At 52.6% G+C, this 26,911-nt stretch overlaps 1 protein-coding gene across 4 annotated transcripts in view; it reads left to right on the top strand.

Annotated features, from left to right (window-relative positions):
* RALY (RALY heterogeneous nuclear ribonucleoprotein) overlaps window positions 1-26,911 on the top strand; it is an 81,317-nt gene that overhangs the window by 4,461 nt on the left and 49,945 nt on the right. The window contains exon 1 of one of the 4 annotated variants that reach the window (XM_082065146.1): window positions 7,104-7,290. The exons of the other annotated variants lie outside the window; for them this stretch is intronic. The gene's annotated coding sequence lies outside the window, so the exon portion shown is untranslated. Of the gene's footprint in view, window positions 1-7,103; window positions 7,291-26,911 lie in introns of those variants that run through there. 4 annotated transcript variants of the gene reach the window in all.

The raw sequence follows: 26,911 nt of genomic DNA, 5'->3' as shown, positions 1-26,911 counted from the left end.
GGGTGGATTCTGCATTTGTCACTCTGGCACGTAATGTTAATAATAATAATATTTTTAAAAAGCAAGCCTTGAGACGTCGAAACCAAATACTGACATAGAGCAAGACATGCCGGGGAGAAGCTCCTGAGGCAAGACTTGGCCTCGCCTTAGCAGGCAAGGTCCTCACATTGATTTAAGGGCTTTTGAGGTTTTCTTCTCCCCTGATGCTGGAGCTGAACAGCAGGACGCTGGACTCGCTCTCAGTCGCATTTCTGCACCTGCAGCAGAATTTCCTTTACTGAACATCCATTTGTAGACTTCGCCAGTGAATGTTGCACAACTGTCCTTTTTGCTTTCGTTCCAAAAAGTCTGCCATTAGAATAGAAAACATAATGCCGCGTTGTGGTTTGTGCGGTTTGCGGGTGCATTGGGTCTTTTGTTTGTGTTTTCTAAGCGAACAAGGATGAGGTGAATAGCGTGGGCACCCCCGGGCTGTGTCAGTGTGAATTCAGCGATTCCCAGGTGAATTCTGCGGCATCTTCAGAATGTGGTGGTATCGAACAATAGGCTCTGAAAAGTGACGTAGCTTTACCTGATGCGTTTGCGAGTGGGTTATATTTCAACAAATACAGCCGCAGCGGGAATGAATGTGAACTCATCTTCTGATGGCTGTTACAAACAGAGGAAGAATTGTCAGGCTAAATGCATGAGCAAGAGCAATAACCAAGGCAGCTCTGTCTCCTGTGCCAGGACGAAGCGGCTCCTGCCGCATCTCGCCCTCCTTGGAGCAAGAACGCCCTTCCCTGTGGGGCTCACCTGCCCCAGAGAGCCATCAAACAGGGGGTCAGGGTGGCGGTTTCTGCCAGAGAAGGTGCTGTGGAAATGATGGGAATGGACGCTTGTTCTGGAAGCTGCGAATATATCAACGCTATTATTCATTTTAATATATGAATGTGTGAGGTCAGGACTAGACTGGCAAGGTGGATGGTGGAAGTGGGTTCTGATGTTCCTCACCTGGGCTCTCAATGTCTTTATTATTGTAAATTTCATGCCTTTAGCAAACTTTTTTTGGAAAACTGTCTTGGGAGCATTTGTGAGGAAAAAATCCCGCTGTTAGAAGGACATGGGGAACAGCATTTCTGTCACTTCTCCTGCGCAGGGAGGAAATACCTCTGCTTGGGGTGGGAGGTCTGCTTGAGCTTAACTTGAGAATGAAGCCCACTGACTTGGAGAAATAAGGATAACCTGGTGCTCCAGTGAAGAGGGTTGGACCGTGACCGTGTGGGGTGGCCTGTAGCAGCTCCTTGCGTGGGTGTTGTATGACAGTCGGCTGGCAGGCCGTGCTGTCCGCATTTTGTAACCTCTTTCATCTGGTCTTCACTTGCTCTTCTCAGTTCCATCCTGGACTTGCCAGGACTTCAAGGTGACTCTCCTGGTCTGAAATATGGCCCCTATGTAGGAGATTCCAGGTGGCTGGTACTGGGCTTATAGTTTGGGGCAAGGCCTTTAGCCTCCACCGTAGTTTTAATTTCTTTTTCTAGATAGCTTTGAGCAGCCCTGTGGTTGCTGTGGGACAGAACGTTGCGGAGCTGAGGGTGCTGCTTGGCCTGGCTGGGCACGTCTCTGCTGGAAGGGCGACGCTGTGGTGCTTTGGGAGTTCAACAGCTCCTGGTTTCTGTTCCTGGGGCTGTGTCTGCTTGTAAAACAGGTATTTGCTTGCAACCGTTGGTTCTGCACCAATGTGCAGTGCATGTAACTCTTACCAAGCAAGCCCTAGGGCCTCTTCCTGGAGTTGGTGAGAGCTATAAGCACTACAGAAATCCTCTGGAGCCCCTCTAGTAACTTGGGCTTAATTTTTAAATTTTTATTTTTCGCGTTTTCCTCCAAAGTTTAGTAAGAGTTGCAGGCAAGACGAGTGCTCGCGCATTTCAACGAGCCAGTGGAGCTGGGCCTGGCGCTCATGCTGCCCTGGCTGTGACGGGTTTGGGGGGTCCCAGCCGGTACCCAGGGCCAGACCTCCCCCCATCGCTGCAGGCACTGGGGCGCTGGAGAGAATGTCACAAGGATGAGGACCCAGACTGTGGATTTGTGCTTATAAAACGACTGAAACACCCTTGGTACAGCTAATGTCATGCAGAGGGGTCTTTTCTCTACCTCCAGTATCATCTTGGCACCCACGAGGCGCAGGCGATGGTGAATTCCACGGGTGGGCTGCCCGGTGAGGCTGATGCTGTTGAGCAGCTTCACAAGCACGTGGGGAATGGCGGCTGCCAGCGGTGCACGTTGAAGCTGGGCCGTGTTCTTCCCGCCTGGTGAGCATTGGGGGGCACTCCTGCAGCCGAGCTCCCCAGCGCTATGAACAGCATTGTCAGGGAGGGCATGTTAATAAGCCGGGCTTTGCTAATACCTCCTGTGACAGAGTTACACCTCATGGCAGGAAGGGCTTAGATGATTTTAATTAAAGTTGTTGTGAGGAAGAAATTTAAATTTAGTCTCTTGCCCTGCTCCTATTAGGAGGGGAGAGAGCTCAGGCTCTGAACGGAGCTATTAGCCGCCTTCTGCTTGCCTAGGAAAAGCAGCAATTTCTTTGTCAGCTTTTACCCTGGCTCCTGGGCCATGGCTGCTGGTTTATTTTCAGCAGCTCCCCAAATCACTTTGAAGATGGGCTTAAACATTGATCATCTCCTACAGTCCTTCATCTTGTTCTGCCAGCAGACAGTATAAAAGGTATTTTAAATTACCTCTTTTCCCAAAATGACCGGGCTCTGTATATGGTCCAGGAGAATAAAGCTCTTTCAGCCAAACTATAAATTGGCTGATGTGTTTGCTCCCGGTTCTCCCGGTTTTGCCTTCCAGCCTGGTCTGGAAAGCAGCAGGGGTTCCAGGGAAGAAACAAGCCAAAGTGCTCCTTGATTTCAAGGCAAAAGCTGCACGTGTGTTTGAGTGGGATCCCGTTGCAAACCAGCTTGCTCTCCCCTCATTGCAGCAGTGGGTTCTTTCCTCTTGCTGCTGCCGGAGGGCGGTGGTGCGGGGGGCGGTGGTGCGGGGCGATGCTGTGGTGCGGGGCGATGCTGTGGTGCGGGGCGATGCTGTGGTGCGGGGCGATGCTGTGGTGCGGGGCGATGCTGTGGTGCGGGGCGATGCTGTGGTGCGGGGCGATGCTGTGGTGCGGGGCGATGCTGTGGTGCGGGGCGATGCTGTGGTGCGGGGCGATGCTGTGGTGCGGGGCGATGCTGTGGTGCGGGGCGATGCTGTGGTGCGGGGCGATGCTGTGGTGCGGGGCGATGCTGTGGTGCGGGGCGATGCTGTGGTGCGGGGCGATGCTGTGGTGCGGGGCGATGCTGTGGTGCGGGGCGATGCTGTGGTGCGGGGCGATGCTGTGGTGCGGGGCGATGCTGTGGTGCGGGGCGATGCTGTGGTGCGGGGCGATGCTGTGGTGCGGGGCGATGCTGTGGTGCGGGGCGATGCTGTGGTGCGGGGCGATGCTGTGGTGCGGGGCGATGCTGTGGTGCGGGGCGATGCTGTGGTGCGGGGCGATGCTGTGGTGCGGGGCGATGCTGTGGTGCGGGGCGATGCTGTGGTGCGGGGCGATGCTGTGGTGCGGGGCGATGCTGTGGTGCGGGGCGATGCTGTGGTGCGGGGCGATGCTGTGGTGCGGGGCGATGCTGTGGTGCGGGGCGATGCTGTGGTGCGGGGCGATGCTGTGGTGCGGGGCGATGCTGTGGTGCGGGGCGATGCTGTGGTGCGGGGCGATGCTGTGGTGCGGGGCGATGCTGTGGTGCGGGGCGATGCTGTGGTGCGGGGCGATGCTGTGGTGCGGGGCGATGCTGTGGTGCGGGGCGATGCTGTGGTGCGGGGCGATGCTGTGGTGCGGGGCGATGCTGTGGTGCGGGGCGATGCTGTGGTGCGGGGCGATGCTGTGGTGCGGGGCGATGCTGTGGTGCGGGGCGATGCTGTGGTGCGGGGCGATGCTGTGGTGCGGGGCGATGCTGTGGTGCGGGGCGATGCTGTGGTGCGGGGCGATGCTGTGGTGCGGGGCGATGCTGTGGTGCGGGGCGATGCTGTGGTGCGGGGCGATGCTGTGGTGCGGGGCGATGCTGTGGTGCGGGGCGATGCTGTGGTGCGGGGCGATGCTGTGGTGCGGGGCGATGCTGTGGTGCGGGGCGATGCTGTGGTGCGGGGCGATGCTGTGGTGCGGGGCGATGCTGTGGTGCGGGGCGATGCTGTGGTGCGGGGCGATGCTGTGGTGCGGGGCGATGCTGTGGTGCGGGGCGATGCTGTGGTGCGGGGCGATGCTGTGGTGCGGGGCGATGCTGTGGTGCGGGGCGATGCTGTGGTGCGGGGCGATGCTGTGGTGCGGGGCGATGCTGTGGTGCGGGGCGATGCTGTGGTGCGGGGCGATGCTGTGGTGCGGGGCGATGCTGTGGTGCGGGGCGATGCTGTGGTGCGGGGCGATGCTGTGGTGCGGGGCGATGCTGTGGTGCGGGGCGATGCTGTGGTGCGGGGCGATGCTGTGGTGCGGGGCGATGCTGTGGTGCGGGGCGATGCTGTGGTGCGGGGCGATGCTGTGGTGCGGGGCGATGCTGTGGTGCGGGGCGATGCTGTGGTGCGGGGCGATGCTGTGGTGCGGGGCGATGCTGTGGTGCGGGGCGATGCTGTGGTGCGGGGCGATGCTGTGGTGCGGGGCGATGCTGTGGTGCGGGGCGATGCTGTGGTGCGGGGCGATGCTGTGGTGCGGGGCGATGCTGTGGTGCGGGGCGATGCTGTGGTGCGGGGCGATGCTGTGGTGCGGGGCGATGCTGTGGTGCGGGGCGATGCTGTGGTGCGGGGCGATGCTGTGGTGCGGGGCGATGCTGTGGTGCGGGGCGATGCTGTGGTGCGGGGCGATGCTGTGGTGCGGGGCGATGCTGTGGTGCGGGGCGATGCTGTGGTGCGGGGCGATGCTGTGGTGCGGGGCGATGCTGTGGTGCGGGGCGATGCTGTGGTGCGGGGCGATGCTGTGGTGCGGGGCGATGCTGTGGTGCGGGGCGATGCTGTGGTGCGGGGCGATGCTGTGGTGCGGGGCGATGCTGTGGTGCGGGGCGATGCTGTGGTGCGGGGCGATGCTGTGGTGCGGGGCGATGCTGTGGTGCGGGGCGATGCTGTGGTGCGGGGCGATGCTGTGGTGCGGGGCGATGCTGTGGTGCGGGGCGATGCTGTGGTGCGGGGCGATGCTGTGGTGCGGGGCGATGCTGTGGTGCGGGGCGATGCTGTGGTGCGGGGCGATGCTGTGGTGCGGGGCGATGCTGTGGTGCGGGGCGATGCTGTGGTGCGGGGCGATGCTGTGGTGCGGGGCGATGCTGTGGTGCGGGGCGATGCTGTGGTGCGGGGCGATGCTGTGGTGCGGGGCGATGCTGTGGTGCGGGGCGATGCTGTGGTGCGGGGCGATGCTGTGGTGCGGGGCGATGCTGTGGTGCGGGGCGATGCTGTGGTGCGGGGCGATGCTGTGGTGCGGGGCGATGCTGTGGTGCGGGGCGATGCTGTGGTGCGGGGCGATGCTGTGGTGCGGGGCGATGCTGTGGTGCGGGGCGATGCTGTGGTGCGGGGCGATGCTGTGGTGCGGGGCGATGCTGTGGTGCGGGGCGATGCTGTGGTGCGGGGCGATGCTGTGGTGCGGGGCGATGCTGTGGTGCGGGGCGATGCTGTGGTGCGGGGCGATGCTGTGGTGCGGGGCGATGCTGTGGTGCGGGGCGATGCTGTGGTGCGGGGCGATGCTGTGGTGCGGGGCGATGCTGTGGTGCGGGGCGATGCTGTGGTGCGGGGCGATGCTGTGGTGCGGGGCGATGCTGTGGTGCGGGGCGATGCTGTGGTGCGGGGCGATGCTGTGGTGCGGGGCGATGCTGTGGTGCGGGGCGATGCTGTGGTGCGGGGCGATGCTGTGGTGCGGGGCGATGCTGTGGTGCGGGGCGATGCTGTGGTGCGGGGCGATGCTGTGGTGCGGGGCGATGCTGTGGTGCGGGGCGATGCTGTGGTGCGGGGCGATGCTGTGGTGCGGGGCGATGCTGTGGTGCGGGGCGATGCTGTGGTGCGGGGCGATGCTGTGGTGCGGTGATGCAGCGCTGAAATGATGCCCGGCCCTGGCGGCTGCTGGCCGGGGGTCTGGAGAAGAAACTGTGGATCTCTTCCTTCCTTGTCCGTTTGAGCACTGAGAGCTGCCAGGGCTGGGATCAAACACCCCACAACAGCAAAACATTCTGTGTAAAACAGCCAGGAGACGGGAGGTGGCTAATTCAGTGTAGAAAAGCCCAGAAGTTACAGTTGAATAGGAAGCAAAAATTTAATAAAGCGATATGTAGCATGCTTCTGATGGCTACTTTATGTATGCATATACTTATTTTTTCTAACTTTGTTAGCACCGCAGTGGTAACAGCTCGTTCTGACCGCTCTTCCTGCGTTAACCTGGAAGGGAGCGCGTTGCAGACCTGCTGAGCTGCCTCTCGCCTGGTTCCTGCCGCGTGTTCCGAACCCCGCGAGCGGCGCCGCGGGTGCTGCAGCAGCCGGAGCGGCGTCTGCTTGTAACACACGCCGGCCTCTGCATTCGTTGCTTTTATTACCATTTCCTTCCGCAGTCCAGTTTGTAGATGCTGTATCACCATCCAATTTTGTGTGCTTCTAGCTGATGGTGTATGCTTGTTCAAATACTGACTTGCAAGAGGGGCAAAACACAGTGCTTGTGACCTCAGAATTAATAGATTTTAGCCATATATGTAGCATAAACATTGATACTTTAATTTGTTGTGAGGCATGGGTGCATGCGACTCTGGCACAGCAAGTCATAGGCTTTCACCCATTAAGTCATTTATAGCTTGGCCTGAGTCTTCACAGCTGTGTTGCCAACCTATAGCATGTATGGGGAGTAAACAGTGTATGTCCACACAAAGCCTTTTCTTTCGGGGTCCCCAAAAAGAGGATGAACTCCATGCTTCAGCAATATGCTCAGCCTGAGAAGTTGCCGTGTCTCGGAGCAAAATGCAGTTGGGCAGAGCAGCCTGGCGATATCTTATAAAAATAGACACTTTTGTGTTTCTTTCTTTGGTTGTAACACAGGGAGAGCATTACCGAGAGTCTCCACAAGCCACAATGATGCGGCGGTGATGTGAGCGAGAGAGCTTTGTGCAGTGATGGAAAACAGCCTCTAGAACCACTGAGTTACTGTTTGAGAGGAGAGAACGGTTCTGGAGTTCGTGCCCTGGGACGCAGGCCGGGGCTGCGGAGGTGCTGGTGCCCATTGCACAGGGTGACGCTCGTTTTTAAAATGCCAGCAAAGAGCAGGTAGTGAGTTTGGATTTTTTCTCTTACCTGAAGTTTTTAATGTGTTTCTATCCCCTCCAGAGCCTCACAGTTGTGAGCAAGGGGAGTCTTTAGCAAGTAGACTAAAGACTAGCTGGTAAAATGGATGCAGACTGATAAAATTCAAGGAACAAACAGGAATAAGCAAATTAATTTCTATTAGAGGTTTTCCAGTAGGACTCAAGAAGATCAGGAAGCAATCGATAAGGCTTCCCGCTCTCTAGACTTGCTGCTGTCCTCGTTCCCTGGGAAAAGGGTTTGTTTTTTAAACATGGAAAGTGTGGAGGATTTACTGGTCTTTGCCATCTTTCCATGCAGTAGGATGGTATCCGGAGCTCTGTGTGTGTAGCTAGTGGGAAGCTGTGGTGACTCCCGAGTTTATGCTCTAAATATATAAAAGGTAGGAGGGCATGTGACTTGGCCTGACCTTGGGTGGTGGCAGAGCTGGGAATAAAGCCAGGAGCCCTTGCTCCCGGTTCGCACTCTTTGACGTTAGTTACGCTGCCCTCTTGTCTTTCTCCATCAAAACCTGCCTGCAGGAACCTGCCTTGCAGCCCAAGCAGCTGGTGGCGTTGCAAGCCCGGTCCCGGCTGTGCAAACGCGCTGGCTCTCCCGGGATTCCCGTTCTGAGGGGCTTTGCCCCGTCACGGCTGATGTTCTCACGGGGGTGGGCTCTGGGGGCCGCGTGGCATCAGGGATTCAGCGCGGTGGGAGCGCAGCGGCCGTTCCTGCCTTCCCGCGAGGCCCGAGGCTGCTGTGCGGGGAGGGAGCTCCCTTGCTGGGAACTTGGCACATCTGGTTGGAGCCTTCATGTTGTTTCATATTCCTGCATCTGCTTGTTTTCCCACTGTCGAGGTTTGATTGTGGGGTGACAATAAAACCATAGCAGATGTATTGTTAACCCGCTCTCACCCCTTCCCACTAAGGGCAGGAGATTGAGAGGAAAAGAAGGACAGAGAAAAGAGTTGGACAAACTAGAAATGTTTTACTAATGCTACTGATAAAATAGAGAAAATAATACAAAATATACAAAACCAATCTGGAAAGTCCCAGCAACTGCAGAGCTGGCAGCCGAAGTCCTGGACTGGACTCTGCAGCCACCGGAGCTGGATTCAGTCTGTCACTGGCCTCTGTTTGCAGGGACGACTCGCAAGGTCCTCTCCTAATGTCGGCCATAAGGAAAAGGGATGAAATCCTTGTGATCTCCCACTTTTATATGAAGTACCATGTGAATGGAATGGAATACTCAACTGTTTTTTGGTCACCCGTTTCTCGTTGCCCCTCTCACGAGATGTGCATCCATTCTTAGCAGTGACCTCACATTCCATTGCTGTCTACCAAAATGTGTATCTGGCTTTTCAGGAAAATGCAGCTAACATGAAGCTTTAGCTGATAGGGAAATTCACTAAAAGAGAAACTTGTTTTTAACAAAACCAGGACACCTATTCTCTTTTTTGTCTCAAGGTTAAACTCTGGGATTCTCTTACAACAACAGACACCTACTGCACTTGGGCTTTTGATCGGTCATCTGGATGTGGAGAAGCGCGCAGCTTATTTAAGATACAAAGGCTGTTGGCGCTGGAGGTGCCGTAGTTCTCGCCCGGTGGCGCGGATCCAGCGCTCGGTCCCTGCGCCGGTGCCATGGACTGTCAGGCAAAACTGCAAAGATCCCCAAGGGACAGATGTTGATCCCTCAGAGTCCTGCCCAAGGTTATCAGTCCTTTCAGTCCTGGTAACAAAAGCTGCATCTTAAACAATCTTGAAAATGATCCATGGAACTGTGTATCTAAACCGGGATGGACGTGGCGATACCGAGTTCCAGGCGCAGCCTGGGGCAGCGCTCCGGTGCGCAGCCGCCTTTTGTTCCTGCACGGTTCCGAAGCAGGGGGTGGTTAATTTTTTTGCATTGAAAAAAATAATCTGAGTACTATGTGAGGCTGCTCACATCTGTGCACTCTATGTAGGTCAGATGCGTGTTCACTTCTTTATGAAGACTAAACTTGACAGCATTTCCTTTCTGCAACCAGGGAGAGAGAGTCGCGAAATTCGCATGCTGGCTCCACAGGGAATGTCCTGAAGGAAAGACCCCAAAGGGGACACGTGTGCAGGTGAAGTACGTGAGGTTTACCATGTGCTTCAGGTTTGTGACAATGAGCTTAACTGATGAAAGATTTATCTAAGCTGTGTATCCAGGGTTGATGGAGTGTCATAACAGATTAGCCTTAAGTTCAGAATACTAAATGCTGCTGTGCTGTGCTTCCAGCAGGTGCCTCTTGCTTTGCTTTCACTAAAATACCTGTTTCCTGTGCTCTGAAGCCTGTGTTTCTATTGCTGTATTTCTTAAAATGCAAATTGCTCTCCTTCCTGCCCCCCAGCCAACCCTGTTCTGCTATTTCTTGACCTGTTCTGACTCTGGCTGTGGTGGAAGATAAAATGAGCTGGAAACAGGTAACCTGTCTTGCCCAGGAGCATGTTAGACACCTGATCTAACTCCTTTAAAACAGAGTCTCCCTTTGCTTGTTGGACGTGGCCTCAGATCCAGATGTGTTTGGTCTTTTGGAAGATGATCTACTAGGGTGAAACTAGTGGGGATCAAAGATAGTTTCTACTAATGTACCCACTTGAGCGTGGTCCTCTGATCTCCTTGGTCCGTGGAGCAGGGGACCTCAACCAGTCTGGCTGGCTTCTACGTGTTGGGGAGTTTGTCTTCAGTGCTGAAGCCATGGGATGATCCAAGGACTTTGTTTCTCACAGAAGGAAGCTACAAGGAAAAACTTGAAAATGTGACCCTGAACATCCATTAAAACCAGATAAGTAGAGGATTTAGGGTTTATTTTAAAGCTGAAGGGGGAACTGGCTCTGCTACCCAAAGTATTTTTCCTCAGCTGCCATGACCTTCCAAGCGGCCGTGAGTGAAACGGTGGCAGAGGAGCACCAGAGCAGGTGAAGGTGGATATGTGATGTCCTTATGCAATCCAGTGCAGCGTGGAAGATACTCCTAGTATTAAAGCTGATCTGCTGATCGAGAAACATTTGAAATGGAAGAAGGGCTGCACCTGTCACCTCCTCCTTCAGCAAATAACTTGCATCTGCAAGCAAATGAACATCAGCTGCAGCTCTTCCAGATAAATAATTGTCTACAAGCACTACCAGCCCCCTGAGAGACTCGAAATGGGACCTGAGGTTCTGTGCGCTGAGGCAGCTGGGTGAGCAGACAGCACGTCGGGACCTCTCAGCAGTGAGCAGATCCCGGTGACCCGGGCAGGAAACTGTGGGAGACGGCCCATGCGAGTGGCCTTGGCTGTGGTCGGTGTGTGGATCTGGAGCAGTGTCGTGGGAGCTGGGGCTGTGTTGTGGGTGCCCTGTGTGGGGAGGTGGGCTGGACTTCGTGGAGCTGCTCAGGGTTGCTTGGAAAGGAGCTGTACTGGAGCACTTGAGGGGGAATTGGAGTAAAACTTCTGTCTGTCCTATCCTGCAAAATTCTGGCTGGAATCCTGATTGCCAGAGTGTAAATCCGTGAAGCGTGTGAGGACTATCGGTACAGATGTCTCTGCTGGACAGACCACCTTGCTAATTGCTCTGTTGCTGTATTCAGCAGGATCGAGGGACGAGATGTTTCCTATGACTGCTCTTTCCGTTCTTCCTAAATAGATGAACGGTGCTAGGAGAGCTCCCGAGTGCGATCAATCTCGAGTCCCTGCTGACCAGCTGAAACTAAGGGGAAACTCATGAAGTCCCTGTTGTCAGGAGGTTTGGTTTTTCTGTTGACCTTTAAAAGGGGAACGTGCTGGTGAGTCAGGAGCCCCGCTGGGAAGCCTGTGCGGCTTGTTTTGGGCAGAAGGTGAGCTGGGACGCAGCGGTGACAGGGCGGTTTAGAATAAAGACAGCGATGGGTGGTACAAACGTGCCGTGCTGTTGTGTCTGGGTTCTGCAGGAGCGGAGTCCCCGGGGCTGTCGAGCGTCTCTCAGCTGTTCTGGTTAGGAAGCAATCAGAGAAGTTGGAGTGTTTTGCGTTTTTCTCCTGCCTTGATTTTAAAACTGGGTTGTAAACTCCTTATTTTCGGAGAATAAATAAAAAAGAGGGCAGAAGAATGCTGTTCCCTGCCCTGCATTTACATGAGACGCAAAATGGCTGTTTAGGTCAAAACAAATAATCTTGAACACTTTCATGGCAGTAAATCCTTCTGAGAAAGGTTTGGATGGAGTTTGTGCTTCGAGGGGAGTGAGCCTGGCTGGCACTTCAGCAGTTCCACGAAGCCTTTCTTAATTTTATGCAAATTCAGAGTTGGATAAGAGAGGATGGGACGAGGCTGAGTTCAGGTGCTGCTAATAGCCTCAAAGTTCTCCTAATAGCCTCAAAGTTTGGAGGATTGAAGTATTTTGGTAGGCTTGTGCATTCATTGACCTCTAGACATAGGTGGGTGACTGTTGCTTTTCCTGGTTTGTGAAGAATTTACTCGCTTTGCAAATATTGGGCTGTGTTTTCCTGGCAAAGACCTTTGGCTGCCAGTGCTGCTCTCCCTATTGCCGGCCCTTCTGACGCACCACGGTGCGACCGCACGTGTGTTTCCCTTGGCCTCTGTGCACACGTGGATTATTTTGATCTTATCTTTGATATGGTAATGCCACAAGAGCTGGGAATCCTGCGTCCCCTGCTTGCTCCGGTTTATTAAAATAACTCATTATTAATAACTCAAAGCCCTGCGCTCCAGGAGCTGCAGCGCTGTATCACCTATAAAACATGATCCTGCGATAAACGGCCTCTGTGGGCAACTTTTCATTCTGACCACCCCTGAAGTAATGTTCCAAACCAGGCGTCTCCTGTCCATTCAGCAGAGCCCGAGTCTCCTTTAGGTAAGAACATGACCCTGGGTGTTGGTGAGATCTTATTTGTCCCTTGGAACGGGAATTATTTCCGTAGAGGTGTCAGCAGTGCCTCCTATACTGTGGGATTCAGTTGCAGATTAGCATGAGTTTGTTGTTCTAAAGGAAGAAGAGAAAAATATGCCAGACCAAGCGATTTGACACCACTTTATTTTTATCAGTATTGCGGTGGCAGTGAGGAGCTCCCCCAGCCTACGCTGATGCTTTTGGGTGCTGGTGGTGTGTGGATGTCACCCCGTCCTCCCTGGAAAGGGCCTGAGGAGGTGGGAGAAGCAGCTTTTTATGCCTCGCAAAAGGAGAGAAATGCTGTGATTTCATGGTGACTTAACGGTGTAAACTGGGGGGGGCTCAGAGGAGTTGTGTGAAACTTCAGCAAGAGTCCTGCACATCTGTACTGTCCCGTCACAGCTGCGTCTTTCCCTTGGGTGGAACTTCATACATTTCAAAGTAATAGTCTGGCACAACCAGCTAAAAAGTTGAATCAAAAATCATTCTTCCTACTTGCGGTGTTCCCCGAGTAAAACACCTTTCATTAACCTCTGCGCTCTGCTCTGCTCCAGCCGAGCCACTGCTGCTCCTGCTACTGTGTGGTGCTGAAAATCCTGAGCTATTTCTGCACCTACAATTAATAAGGAAGAATACTTGATTATTTTTAATATAGCGCTCACCTGCAACTTTCGGGAGGAGGGGGATCAGTGGAACTTCCTTTCCCTGGGTGTCTTTGTGCTCTGGTTGGTAATTATTTGGGAGCTGCTCATCATGTTGTGGGTTGGGTTGTTGCGGAGTTTGTTTTGCAGTTGTCAAAATGTCAATTCCAATGAAAGTCTCCACAGACATGCTGTACATAAGTGATTTAAGCCTTCAGGCTAAGCCGGCTGTTGATAGTATTTTGAGATGAGTCAGAAAGGTTTGTGTGTTTTTTTTAATATATTTTTGTTTAATGGAATGTCTTCATCCAAATGGGTTTTTGAACTATTTTCCCTTTTTAAAGGCAAAGCTGTTGCCTGTCAGCTCCCCACAAAGCTGCTCGCAATTCAGCGTCTTACATGGCATCTCATTGGGGAAAAAGGAAGTGCCTGTGTAATAACAGTAATTGAAAATTAATAGTAGATTAAATTAATACTTAATTAGAAAACACTAATGCTCCCTGCGAACAAAGGCTGATTCCTATAGGAGCCTTATGAATTGAGGAGGAAAAGTATATGATGCTTTCCCTGGGCCCTGTCTATTCCAGCCTGCAGATCATTAAAGCAATTCTGATTTCACAGAGGTTTGATCTGGGATTGATTGCTGTGTGATGATTCAATTTCGGGGCCTGTTTCCTCCGGGGCGGCAGGTGGCAGAGATGAAGGGTGTAAACGCGCGGCTCATTCCACGGGCACGCGTGGGGACCGGCGCCCGGCCGGCCGGGGCTGCTCCTCTTCTGACTGCTGTGTCGGACCAATTAGTGCTTAATTAGGAAACGGTCACTAGCAGGTTTGTGCTAGGCCGTGTTGTCGCAGAGGCCGGGTGGGATGTGTGCTGGGTGTGGGTCCTGTCATCCTTGCTAGGGAGTGTACCAGGAACATTTTGGCCATCTGTTCCACAGCCCACGGTGAAACCCTGGAGGAGAATCCATGAGGATGTTCACTCACCTGCGCCAAACGTGTTTTGCAGCCTGTCAGCTGCTTTGGGCTCATCTTGATCAGCAAAAACCAACATAACCCAATGGGACCTGGGGTGGGTTAGAAGGGGGTGGTCAGTAGGTCAGAGAGGTTCTCTCTGCCTGGGGAGACCACACCTGGAATCTTGTGTCCAGTTGTGGCCCCTCAGTTCCAGCAGGACAGGGAACTGCTGGAGAGAGTCCAGCGCAGCCACCAAGATGCTGCAGGGAGTGGAGCATCTCCTGTGTGAGGAAAGGCTGAGGGAGCTGGGGCTCTGGAGCTGGACAAGAGGAGACTGAGGGGGGACTCGTTCATGGGGATCAAGATGGAAAGGGGGAGTGTCAGGAGGATGGAGCCAGGCTCTTCTGGTGACAACCAGTGACAGGACAAGGGGCAATGGGTGCAAACTGGAACACAAGAGGTTCCACTGAAAGATGAGAAGAAAATTCTTGATGGTGAGGGTGGCAGAGCCTGGCCCAGGCTGCCCAGGGGGTTGTGGAGTCTCCTTCTGTGCAGACATTCCAACCCGCCTGGACACCTTCCTGTGGAACCTCAGCTGGGTGTTCCTGCTCCATGGGGGGATTGCACTGGATGAGCTTTCCAGGGCCCTTCCAACCCCTGACATTCTGGGGTTCTGTATCTGGTAAAAGCAGGACAGTTGGCCCCAATGATGGACTTGTGAAGGATTTTTTTGGTAGCCAGACCTGGGTGTTGTGATAAAAATGTGCAGAGAGAGAGATGAGGAAGAGGAAGGAAAATAAAGCAGAGGACAGTAAAATACAGAAGGGCGCAGTGAATCCAGGGCAGCAGGGAAAATCGGGACACCATGAAAAATAATGATAAAGTTTGCTGAGCAGTTTCTGTGCTCCGTGCCTGCCCCCCCGATTACACTGTGTTGGTGGCTTGTGGGAAGGAACATGTCCAGCCCAAACTAGTACAAGGCAGAAAGAAATATCCCCTCGTTAATTTGCTTTCTTCTTGGCCCAACACAACATTTAGCGTTCATTTTGCAGCTTTGTGCACGAACACTCCCCGTGTGTTTGGGATCCTGGTGGCACAGCTGTTCTGGCTGGGGTTTGCTCCTGCATATCAAATTGTGTTTGTTAAAGTGGTTTTAGTCGCTGCTCCATTTCAGGGCTTTTTTCTTTTTTTTTTTTTTTAACCAAACAAACTCCCCCAAACAAACCCTGTTCAGAAGAAAGGAAAGAAATTAAGAGACTTTTAGCTTTAATTGCATTCATTAGGCTTGGCAGTGATAATAAGGAAATGTCAGGGAAAGATGAATAAAAAAATCCATTATTTCAATCAAGGTAGGCAGGAGGGTTCATGGCTGGGTTATGTAATGCTTCTTCACAGCAGCCAGCACTTATTCAATCAGTGCATTTATTTTGATCTCTCTTACCTCTATATTTAGTGAGGGTAAAAAAGAGCCGTCTCAGCCCTGCAGGACGTGTCCCTTCCAGCGTTCTCCAATGATGGGAGCGCAGGGAGGTGACATCCCCGGTGGGTCCCACGTGGTGGGTGCTGTTATGTCGGGGGGTGCCCCGCTCTGCAGGAGGTTCCTTGGTTTGGGGGGCGGTGTGGGGAGGTGACGTGACACCCCGTGGGTCCCTTTGCATGGCGTCTCCTTGCTGTGATCCAGCAGTGGGGTTGGCTTTTCCTGAGTCAGAGAAGTGCGTGTGTCCCGGTCATTAGGAAACCAAGCTGGCCGGAGCTACACTGTGGCGTTTGGAGGCTGAATGTTCTTCAGCATTGAGATGGACCTTTTTCATCATGTCTTCTTTGAGGGTGTTGAGGTTTGATTGTGGGGTGACAATAAAACTGTGGCAGGTGTATTGTTAGCCCCCTGCCCCCCTCCTCCCCCTTCAGCCGCTTCCCACTAAGGGCAGGAGATTGAGAGGAAAAGGACAGAGAAAAGAGTTGGACAAACTAGAAATGTTTTACTAATGCTACTGATAAAATAGAGAAAATAATACAAAATATACAAAACCAATCTGGAAAGTCCCAGCAACTGCAGAGCCGGCAGCCAAAGTCCTGGACTGGACTCTGCAGCCAACCGGAGCTGGATTCAGTCTGTCACTGGCCTCAGTTCGCAGGGACGACTTGGAAGGTCCTCTGCTAATGTCGCCATAAGGAAAAGAGATGAGATCCTCGTGATCTCCCACTTTTATATGAAGTATCACATGAATGGGATGGAATACTTAGTTGGTCACTTTCAGTTCACTGCTTCTCGTTGCCCGTCTCATGGGATGTGCATCCACCCTTATGAGTGACCTTGCATTCCATTGCTATGTCTACTAAAACATGTATCTGGCTTTTCAGGAAAACGCAGCTAATAAGAAGGCTTTAGCTGACGAGGAAAATTCACTAAAAGAGAAACTTGTTATTTAACAAAACCAGGCCAGAAGGCACCTCCCGCCCTTCAGCCCCGGGCAGAGCTGCACGGGGACGCGCAGGCTCCGGGTGCAGGGGAATTGCTCATCTGCACAACTTGATTTCTGCATGGTGGAAAAATACACATCGGAGGCTGCTGAGCTAATGACTGGAGTGACAACGGTCCGGGTATGTCTGGCATCTCCGCAGCGTCTCTGCATCGCTGATGAGACAGGCGGGAGATCACAGGAAGGTTTAAACTAGACCGGCACAAAAACCCCTGGGAAGTACTCTGCTCTGTGGATTTTAAGGAGACATCGCAGCCACAGTTTGAGTGGAAAGAAGGCTTAATATTGGATGGTCTTTTAGAGTCCAGGGCAAATTCAGCAACATCGTGCAAAGAGGTGAGGTGGGAAGTGTCTTCGCTGTGAATGGGAAGACACGAGGAGAATAATTTGCAGGAAGGCGTTGGGAAGCTGGAAGGGTTGCTGTGGAGCTCCCTGGGTCACAGAGTGGACATGGTGCAGCAGCCACAGGAAACGTGAAGCTTTGATCTTTCCTGCTTCTGTGAGCCCTGGACTCCATGACTGGCCTTGGGGTGCCTGTCCATGCACAGCAGTGCCAATGAGTTCATCATCTTTGCTATCTGACACTTTTTGATCCATATAGCAACCCAGCACAGCAGAATGCCTAATGCATTTTGATGTTTTTTGTCTAATTTTGACCTGTGACCATAGTTTATAAAGACTAAAAGTTGTTTTGTGGTACAAGAGAGAGAGAAATCATTCGGGTCCACGTGCAAGGATGGATCCTGATGCCAAAGAACTGCCATGTTTTATATTGTATGACAGAGCCCAGGGAACGGCAGAAGATGTGCCAGGGAGGGGCAGTGGGACATGGGGAAAAGGTTCTTCCCCAGAGGTGCTGGACACTGAACAGGCTCCCCAGGGAGGGGTCACGGCCCCAACCTGACAGTGTTCAAGAAGAGACTGGACACCGTCCCCAGACACACGGGGTGACCTGCGGGGTGTCACTGCAGGGACAGCAGTTGGACTCCATGAGCCTTGGGGGTCCCTTCCAGCTCAGGACATTCTGTGATTGTGTTAGTGTAGGAAACAGCTGTATGTCTAGAATTGTTGCTCCTTCAGCCCATACACCCCAGGAAGAAAACCAGCCTGTGGTGCTTGAGGAGACTTTGTGCCCAGTGAACAGATGGAGGGTTGTGGGGAGTGGTGGTAGGGACAGCAGGACACCAGGTGGGTGTCGGGGATGCTGTCGTGGTGGCACCTCTTGGGTGACTCTGGAGCAGGTCCGCACTGAACGTTGTGGGGGATGTGGAACAGCCGCCACTCTCTCAGGTGACGACAGCGCAGCATGTGTCGTGTTTGCAAAGTGTTCTGGGCTCCCTCGAAATGAGAGGCATAATATGAAGGTAAGACTGTATTTAATATACCATGTTTAATGGCAGGACTTTCAGTAGAGTCTGAGTATCTGACTTGCATCTTAATGAAGTCCAAGGCTATTTAATCACCTGCCTTCCCCAGGTGTTTTTGTAAAGCCAATCCTAACAGCAGGAGGGAATGCAGAAGGATAAGCTATGTGTAATGCCAGCTATAAAGATAGGTGCTGAGCACTATATATAGATATTTATCCTATAAAGATAGGTGGCTCTATCTCTCCTTTAATGTATTTTGCAGTATGTTTCATATGATCTAGCTTTAGTACCAATAAAGTTTGGTTTAAATTGGATATTGGAAAAACAGGCAGATGGGCAGACATGGCAAGAACGTGCCCTTTGCTGCATAGCGGTGTCCTGGCTGGGAGCAGCCATGTGAGCTCGTGGGTAACCTGGACCCGTGGTGCTGCCCCCTGAAAGCACAGGGGCTTTGGGGAAAAGACTCTTCATACTCAGAAGTAGGAATCTCAAGTTGATATTCCTGCTTCAACAAGACCTTTACGTTAAATGGCATTGATCTGCTTAGCTGCATGAATCAGAAATACTCTTGCAATCTGTTTTGCTCTTCCCTTAAGCCAATGGGAAATCAATTTAGGACAAATTGGGCTAAATTGAACTGGGGATGATGCTGTTTAGAGTCAGGGAAATGCTTATTTAAACCAGGTTGCTGAGGACTCTGGTAAAATAGCCAGGACCAGCATGTGCTGGGGTCAGGTCTGGGTTATGGGTGGACACACGCATAGCATCCTTTTAATTTCCTGAAGACAGAACAGCGATGGGTGGTTGATCTCATCAGGAGGGGTTGGGGAGCAGGAGGGAATTGTGTCAGGTCTCCCACATCTGCTGGATGGAGAAGCAGATCCCAGCAGGCAGTGATGTGTTCCTGTTAATCCATGCCACCTCCACCTTCGTGCAGGGACACAAGATTGTCATTGGAGAGATGACAGCGAGGGCGCCTCTTCCTTCCCACTCTCAGATAGTGTCTCCAGGGTCTGACGGCTTGTCTGTGCAGTGGGTTGCATAGTCCTGTGTGAAGTACCATAGTGAACGGGTTGACTTGCTCTTGCTGTGTGCTGAGGAGGGGTCTGCAAAGGAGGGGTGCCTGAAGTTGGAGGTTTGGGGGAAACTGGGGTGTTGGCAGAGCAAGGAGGAAAGTGCTGGGGCTGTTCTGTGGGCTGGGTTGGTGTTAGGAGCTGCTTTGGCAAACAAAAGTGCTCAGGACCTGAATTACATCATTCAAAGTGATGGTAGATACTTTGTACAGGAGAGAAGCTCATGTTGGGGTGCAGGACCCTCTCCAAAACGTTTGGGTGCGTGCCTCAGGCTGTCCCCTCCGCACCCAGCTGCCTCCATCTGTCTTGGCAAGGAGAAGCTGTGTGTGTGTGTCAAGTGAGCCCGGCCAGGAGCTGCTGAGCAAGCAGGGACAGATTTAGTGGCCTCGCAGCTTTGCTGACCCCAGCTGAACTGCCGTGTCCAGCCCCGCGGTCGGCGCCGCAGAGCTGGGCACCTGCGGGACCTGCGCTCGGAGCCACCGGGTCGCGTTTGCTGCTGCCGTGTGCTGGAGGATTCGCACCAGGTCCCTGAACATCAGCCATCTGCACCATCTGTTAACCACGCAGTTGACGGCTTTGTGAGCAGCTCGTGCTTGGGATTTTGTGCAAGTTTTGAGTTGCTTTGTGGGCAGTGAGCTGTGCGGGAACCGGGACGGGGGCTGCAGCGGTTCCTGCGGCAGGGCTGGTGTTACAGGTGACACGCACGGTATGCGAAAGCGGGGCTGGTGTTTCCTTCACAGGTCCGTCATTCCCTGTTTGCTTTCAGCAGGAGGATATTCAGGTGGCAGGGGGTACTTTATTTCAAAAAAGCCATTCCCATGTGTTTCCAAACAGTTAAAATTCCCTGCTTGATTGCCAGTTCTTCTGCATCTTTCATCCAGGCATCTCATGGCCAAGAAGAAAGTCCTACGATCCCAGCACAGTTCTCCTAACCTCCCTAATGGAGCAGTTTAGGTCGGAAGGGCCCTTTGGAGGTCCCCAGTCCAGTGCCTGGGCTGTTGCAGAAGCTGCAGGAGATGTCTCTGGACGGGGAGATGTGGGGATGGTCTGTAGGTCGGTGTTCCTCACGTGGCTGCACTGGTGTTTCACAGCGTACAAGCAGAGGGCTGCATTGAGCTTCACCCCGGGGGTTCCTCCTCATCAAGTTCTCTATCCCAATGATCCTCTTCCAAGGATCTCTCCCAAAATGTCCGAGTTATTCTCCCCTTTTCACCCTTTGGGGTGTAGTAACCCCAGAAACATCCCCATAGGCAGCGCGTGTCCAAAGTTCTGAGGCTCTTCATCCATCGCACCATATGTGACTTTGGAGAGCAGTGCTCAGTTTGCTCATCTGTTTGGATGATGCAACAAAAATTTGAAAAAAAATAAACCCCTAAACTAAAAATAATAATAAAAAGAATTCCTGTGTGCACTGAAACAGCAAATAAAAGGTTTTCTTACCTTTGACAGGGATACCAGCAGGGAGAGAGCTATTCCGGCAGCCCTGTGTCCTTACATGCTGTGTGGGATGTGCTGTTGGGGTACGCGTTTCTCCCAGTGTATAAGAAGCTGTCCTCTTCTCACCACCACTCATCGCCTTTAGGTAAATCAATACTTACTCGTCTTTGTAAGATTGTTTCATGCAATCAGTCAAGACGAGATCCTGAATGAGGAGATCTTTGTCATAAAATAACTCCTTTCATCAAATTTGAAATGTTTGGAAAAATACAGATGTGCCAGGAGAAGTGTTGAATAGAAAAAATATTCCACTCCCAAGTCTGTTTTGAGAGTTCAACTTCTTTGTTTCAAATTTCAGCTTGTGATGGAGGGTTGTTTTTAATGTTTGTTGCTATTATTGGGACATTGTGACACCAGGCAACTTGTGGGAGTGACCCTTTATTTCAGTGCTGGCCAGATAGAACCACACTTTGTACCAGAGGAAATGCAGAGCATAAGAAGCAGACTTTTAGAAGCTGGAGTATTTGAATATTCGATGTTTGTTCCGAGGTGTGACAGCTGTGTGAGTCCCAGCTGTGCGGATCAGTTCTCTGCTGATTACTCAGCCGTGATTTGTGTTCTTCCAAACTGATTTCTGTTTCCTCCTTTCCAAACCACTCACCTCATGTTTCGTGGAGACTGTTACGTTTTGGACAACTACTGAAATATCGCTGCTCTTAAGTGAGAATGAACTTGTGTCTGAAGTCAGTTTACACCTGTACTTTGTTTACTATAAGTATGCATTAGGGTGTTTCTGTGTTGGGTGCTCTGTCACCAGGGCAGTGACGCAGGATGTCCCTGTTGGAGGATACACGCTCCCAATTGCATCTTCAACTCGAGCCGCTGCTCATCCTCGTAGCTCTGAAGGTCAGTGGTCATGTCCTGCCCATCCAGGAGGAGCTGGGTGGCCCAGGGTCAGCCAGGGCACCCCAATGGGACGCAGAAACCAGAGTTTCTCACCGTTGGGAGCTTGGCTTTGTGGAACATCCCGAACAAGAAGCAGGTGGTATTATTTGGAAGAAGGGAGACTTGGAACAGCTCGTCTCATTGATGGCTTGCCCAAGGTCTTTGGTAAAGCCCAACAAGAACTAGTTTTCGTGAGGAAAACACGGCAGGCTGTGAGCGGCGCCCCGTGTGCTCGGAGCCGGTGGACGCGGCTGCTGCTGCGCCTGCCCCACTCCAGACAGGACGTTTCTCCCAAGCTTCTTCCTCAAGTGGTTTTGATGAAGAGCTCTCAGAGTTGTTCAGCTTCAAAAAAACATCGAAAATTCAAGCTGTGCTGCTTACTTGTGATTGGCCTGAGGAGCTGGAGGGTTCCTAAGAGTCACTCGGGGCTGTGATTGCGGTGAACAAATGAGCACTTCTGGCCTGAAAGCCTGCAGGTGGGGACAAGTCTTCATCCCACAAACAGCACTGCGAGGAATTTGAGGAGCAGGGACCGTGTACCTGAGGGAAAGCTGCAGAAGAGGAAGGAAACAAGATTTTTTGCATCATAATTTGACTCTCACCTGGCTGTGCAAATAAACATTTTGTTTAAATTAGCCCCAGGCATGACTGCAAACATAGATTAGGGGTCCTTGAAATGTTTGTTAAGGACTTTCTTTAAAGTGCTCCTTAATCAAATGCTTTTGTCGTTGTGTTGTGAGTTGTTTGTGTAACTGGTTCCTCCTTTTCCCACCTGCCAGTGCTGCTGCTGGAAAAGCAGCTTAATGGAAAAACTTTTCAGGGTAAGTCTATCATTTTAGGAGTTTTGTTGTCTCCAGTGTTTAGAGCTGCCTTTTTCTATATTTTCCATCTTTTTGCAAGTCCTGCCATAACTTGTCGTAGCTGGAGCCCAGCCAGAGTGTAGATGTTACTATCTCAGAAGCTCTCATTTGGAATCCCTGGTGGCCCCACTTGGAATTTGGTGGCCCCCTCTGGCCACCTCATCTCCAATCAAAGCCACCGCTGCACTGTCCCCTCTTCAGTGAGAGAAGTTACCTAAGGTGTAAATACTGCTCAGAGTAGTAAGGCAGCCATGTGTAAATCTGGTAGTAGAGCTGGCTGTTCTCTTGCCAGTAGCTGACTCCGTGGCCGGGGGCCATTTCTTGTCTCCGCTTCATTTCCCCAGCTGTAAAAAATAGTCTAATGGGGAAACCTCAGGCTCAGGTCTCCCAGGAGAGGTTTTTCCTGTTGCTTTACTGTTTCGTGCCTTTGGTGCGTCCCTCTAGGGTGCAGAGCGTGCAGTTAGAGGTGCCCGGGATAACGGGGGTGACAGTGATGTGCCCACGGCTATCGCAGAGGACAGAGCTCGGGGAGCTTTTTAAAGCCGCGATGCTGGGGGTGCGGCCAGATCCTGCTCTTGGCTGTGCCACAAGGTGCTTTTCTGCCTTGGGGTGAATTAAAGCGGCTTTGGGTGTCAGTGTCCGTGCTAAAGCACCCGTGTCACAGCATGTGATGTTGTCCAGGAGGACCGTGCGCTGGCGCTGAGACGATGCAGCACTTTGAACGGGAAAGGTGGTACCCAGACTCCCAGTTATCCCAATTGGTCAGGTAAATATCCCAGCAGGAGAAGGAAATCTCAGAAGGAACTGGTTTTAATATTTTTTTTAACTTGCTCCTGCCTGATCTCTGTTTCTTAGCCATGCAAAATGTGCCAGAAGTGAAGCATTATGCACGCCTTGTGAAGGTCTCAGAGCCAAAGATGTTATTTGTTGCAGATTACCAGTCAGCTCTGGGAGCTACGGAGAAATCTGTTACCGTCTTGTATAACCCCTTCCAAGCAATATTTTTTCTGCTGTGTGAAATAACTCAGTGAATTTCTAATTACACAAATCTAATTAAAGGCTGAATGTAACAACTATGCCTAATCATAATGATACACCCCCTTCATTAAAAAAAAAGAAATTGCTGGTGTACGACAAACCACCTAATTTAGTACACAGTTAACATCCACCTCTGCAGCTGGAGCCGCGCGAGCGCGGGCTCGTGTGGCCTCCCCGAGGTCCCTGTGGCCACGCTGGGTCTCGCGTGGCTGCGTTTGAAACGCTGGGAGTTGGTTCTTGAGGTGTCTGTGTAAGATGGGGGCGAGGAAGGACCCCCCCTCACTGACCGTGGGCTGTGCACTGTGGCCAAGTGGCCAGGGAGCCGCTCCCCTGGGATTTAGTGGGGGGTGTGTGAAGCTCAGCAGAGGTGGAGCAGAGTGGTGCCCTTGTGGGGTGCTGCTTTGCTTTCCACATCAGCTTTACTTGATCTGATCTGCTCTGAGACCAAAGCAGCACAGAAAATTATTTATCCCCCATTGGAGTTCTTTTCTTCTCTGGTTTTCAGTGACCGCACCAAAGCCTGGAACGGGTGTTGCATGTTTGACAAAAGCCTATTTTGTAAAATTCTCGGATCTGCTCTCCCGCAAGGTGCCTCTGCCATCAGCAGCAAGAATAAAGCACACAACCATGGTAACGGGCGGGACCCTGCTGTCACCGTGCTGTGGGGGTCTGGGCGGCTTCTCAGGCCTTTCCCAGCCATCTGCTGGTCTGTCCATTCTGCCTTTCAGCTCCAGTGCAGTGTCCTCTTGTATGAGAGCTCAGCAGCATTGCTGTCAGGAGACACAGGATCCCAGGCTGGCTGGGGCTGAAGGGACCTCTGCAGATCCCCCAGTCCAACCCCTGCTCACACAGGGTCACAGAGCAGATCACACAGGGGGGTCCAGGGGGTTTGAATGTCTCAGAGAAGGAGACTCCACACCCGCTCTGGGCAGCCTGGGCCAGGCTCTGGCACCGAACAGCAAACAAGTTTCTGCTCATGTTCACATGGAGCCTCCTGTGTTCCAGTCTGTGCCCGTTGCCCCTCACCCTGGCGTTGGGCACCACTGAACAGAGTCTGGTCCATCCTCTGACACCCACCCTGAGATATTTATAAACATTGATGAGATCCCCTCTCAGCTTCTCTTCTCCAGCTGAACAGCCCCAGCTCTCTCAGTCTCTCCTCATCAGAAAGATGCTCCAGACCCCTCAGCGTCTTTGTAGCTCTTCACTGGGCTCCCTCCAGTAATTCCTTGGCCTTTTTAACCTGGGGAGCGCAGAACTGGCCACAGTAACTCCAGACGTGGCCTCACCAGCACAGAGGGGGAGGAACAACCTCCCTGACCTGCTGGTCACACTCTTCCTCATGCACCCCAGGTACCATCCATCGTCCTCTTGGCCACAAGGGCACATTGACTCATGGTCGACCTGTTGTTGACCAGAATTCCGCAGTCCTTCTCTGCAGAGATGAGTTCTTACAGTAAGATATGGACTTTAATCCGTGCAGTGGCGTGCAAGTTGCAGAGGGCATGGCTGTGCTTGTAGATCTGGAGATTTCTATTCCTGTTTCTGCATTATTTTACTGGTGAAATCACCCTTGCAGAAGCCGCAGTGGCTTTAGCCTTTGCTTACCTTGGTGAATGCAGGAGGAGGTTTGTCCTGCAACCTGGAGATCGCACCCAAATACCTGGCAAGCCTGCAAGAATTCAGATATCAGAATGGAGCCAAGTACGGGACAGAGGGGATAATATCAGGGCAGTGAGGTTAAATAGATAATTGATTTTTATTTTTTTTTTTCAGTGCTGGTCTCGGGTGTAAATCCATTGAGGTTAATGAAGTAAGGCAAATTGAATTGTATGGAAAGCGCAGCCTGGCACGGAGCCGGTTTCAGGGTCTCCTCTTGGTGCTCCCGTGGTGTTTTTCGTGGCTGCGTCTTGGTGTCAGCGTTTTGGCCGTTTACGCTGGCTGAGAGGATCCAAACTCTGACAGTTGCAATCATTTTAACTTGCCATTAAGAGAGCAAACCTCCTGTTTTATTGCTCTACTTAAATACCTGGAGATGTGTGTTCCTTGGGCTTTCTGATTTTTTCTTTTCTGTTTTGTGGAGCTCTGGGGGCGTCGCAGAGCCCGGGGCTGCGGCTGCAGGACCTGAGCTCGGTGCGTCTCAGCCCTGCGTCCTGGGGCTCCCTGGCGCAGCCGTGCTCTGGGCAGTGTCTTCTGGATGAGGCGTCAAATGTTTGTCATAGAAGCACTCGTGGCACCTTGGCAAGCGTGAGCTCTGGGGCCCAAATTAAATCCCGATGCAGATCAGTGTATCCTGCCAGCCCTCCCTGAGCTGGACTGAGGGGGGTGTTTGACTTCCTGGGCCGAGCAGTGGGACATGGCCATGCTGATGGCATCGGTGGGACAGGACGAGAAGGGAGGCCTGGCAGTTTTAGGATTAACGAGCCCGTCAGGGTTTGGGTGGGAGGTGATGCACAGGTGGGTTTGCTAGAAATAGAGAATCTATGACTCTGTGTGCAGAGATGCTCTCCCTGCGGGAAGGGCTGATGCCCGAGCTCCCAGGTGCTGGGATGGGGCTGTGCCAGGCAGGAGGGTCCCAGCCCTGGGAGCTGGCACAGTGGCACCAACATGAGCTGTGACCTCGTGGCCAGAGCTCTCTTGGACCCCCATTCTCGCACACCTCGCACCCATCCCGGCTGAGCATCGCCCAGCAGGACCTGCGCCTGTCACACCCGCAGCGTTCTACAGAGGACACTTCACTGCGGAGGTACCAAGTGTCAGCAGTGCCCGAGTTTCCAAAAGAGGTGGCCCAAGAGGAGGGGTTGACATGATGTTTTCTCAGGCCACAGAGATGCTTCACTGGTTTCTCTCCTGCTGGGCTCAGAGCTTGTGGAAGGACACGTGTCTTATTACAGAAATGGGTCTGAGGGTTCATTCGCCAGTGGGTCATCTGTCCTTAGCATCACTTAGGTCTGGCTGTTGTTAAATGGTCGCTGTCATGGGTAGTAGATCATACCCTGTCCATCCCCACTGTTGATGCATTGCTCCATACAGCTAGTTCAGCAGGACCTTTTGCTGCTCATGGCCAGACTTCCAAAAGCTTCTCGAGTCCAGTTAGTGCAGGGTTTGCTGTTCTGAAGGATGTGAGGGTGAGCAGGATGTCTCGTCTTCCCTGCAGCCCCAGCTGCTGCTTCCCCACACCCGCTGGGCTCTGGCAGGACACGGTTTAACCTTGGTAAGTGAAACTTTGCAGGTGTTACTGGAGAAAAGGACTCTGCCAAGAAGCTCTCACTGGGTCTAATCTGTTCTTCTGTTCTTGGGTTCTCCTTGTGACCCAGAACTCTTCTAAGAGCAAGACAGGAGCAAAATCAAGCTGAGAAAACCTTAATCCTATCATGACCTTTTCCAACATTTTTCTCTTAGCCCGGAGCTCTTTGGGAATGATTCTCATCATAGATACCACAAACTGGACAGGTCTGAGCATGGAGCCTGATGGGGTTTGGGTCCTGAGCTCGCTGTTGTGGTGGTGAGGGCGAGAGCGTTTGCCGGAGCAGTGGTTTCCATCCCTCGCCGTTCCCCTCTGGTCCTGCACGTACTCTGCTTTGTGCAGCGACTAAAGATAATTGTAATGAAGGTGTGAGCCCACGGTGGGGGAGAGGGAAGCCCAGTGTCTGCGGAGAAACCGGACTCCTGCAGCTGCCCGCAGCCCGTCCGTCACACAGGCAGCATGTGTGCGCAGCTCTGGCCCTCTTGCTGGATAGTCACCGGCTACATAAATAAACAGGCTCTGTTTTTGTCTTCGGTCACCTTACCAGCGCCTCTTGCTAGCCTTGACTTTTTGGCTTGTGTCTGTATTTTTAGCTACGGGACACCCTGTCCCCAAACCCAGAAAGGACCCGAGTTTTCTCATACCTTTCTAAACGCGTGAAGCCAACT

This window comes from Streptopelia decaocto, assembly GCF_964273445.1.
Source record: "Streptopelia decaocto genome assembly, chromosome: 14".
Taxonomy (NCBI): Eukaryota; Metazoa; Chordata; class Aves; order Columbiformes; family Columbidae; genus Streptopelia; species Streptopelia decaocto.
The sequence above is the reverse complement of the archived record's forward strand: the minus strand, read 5'-3'. Positions and strand labels throughout refer to the sequence as shown.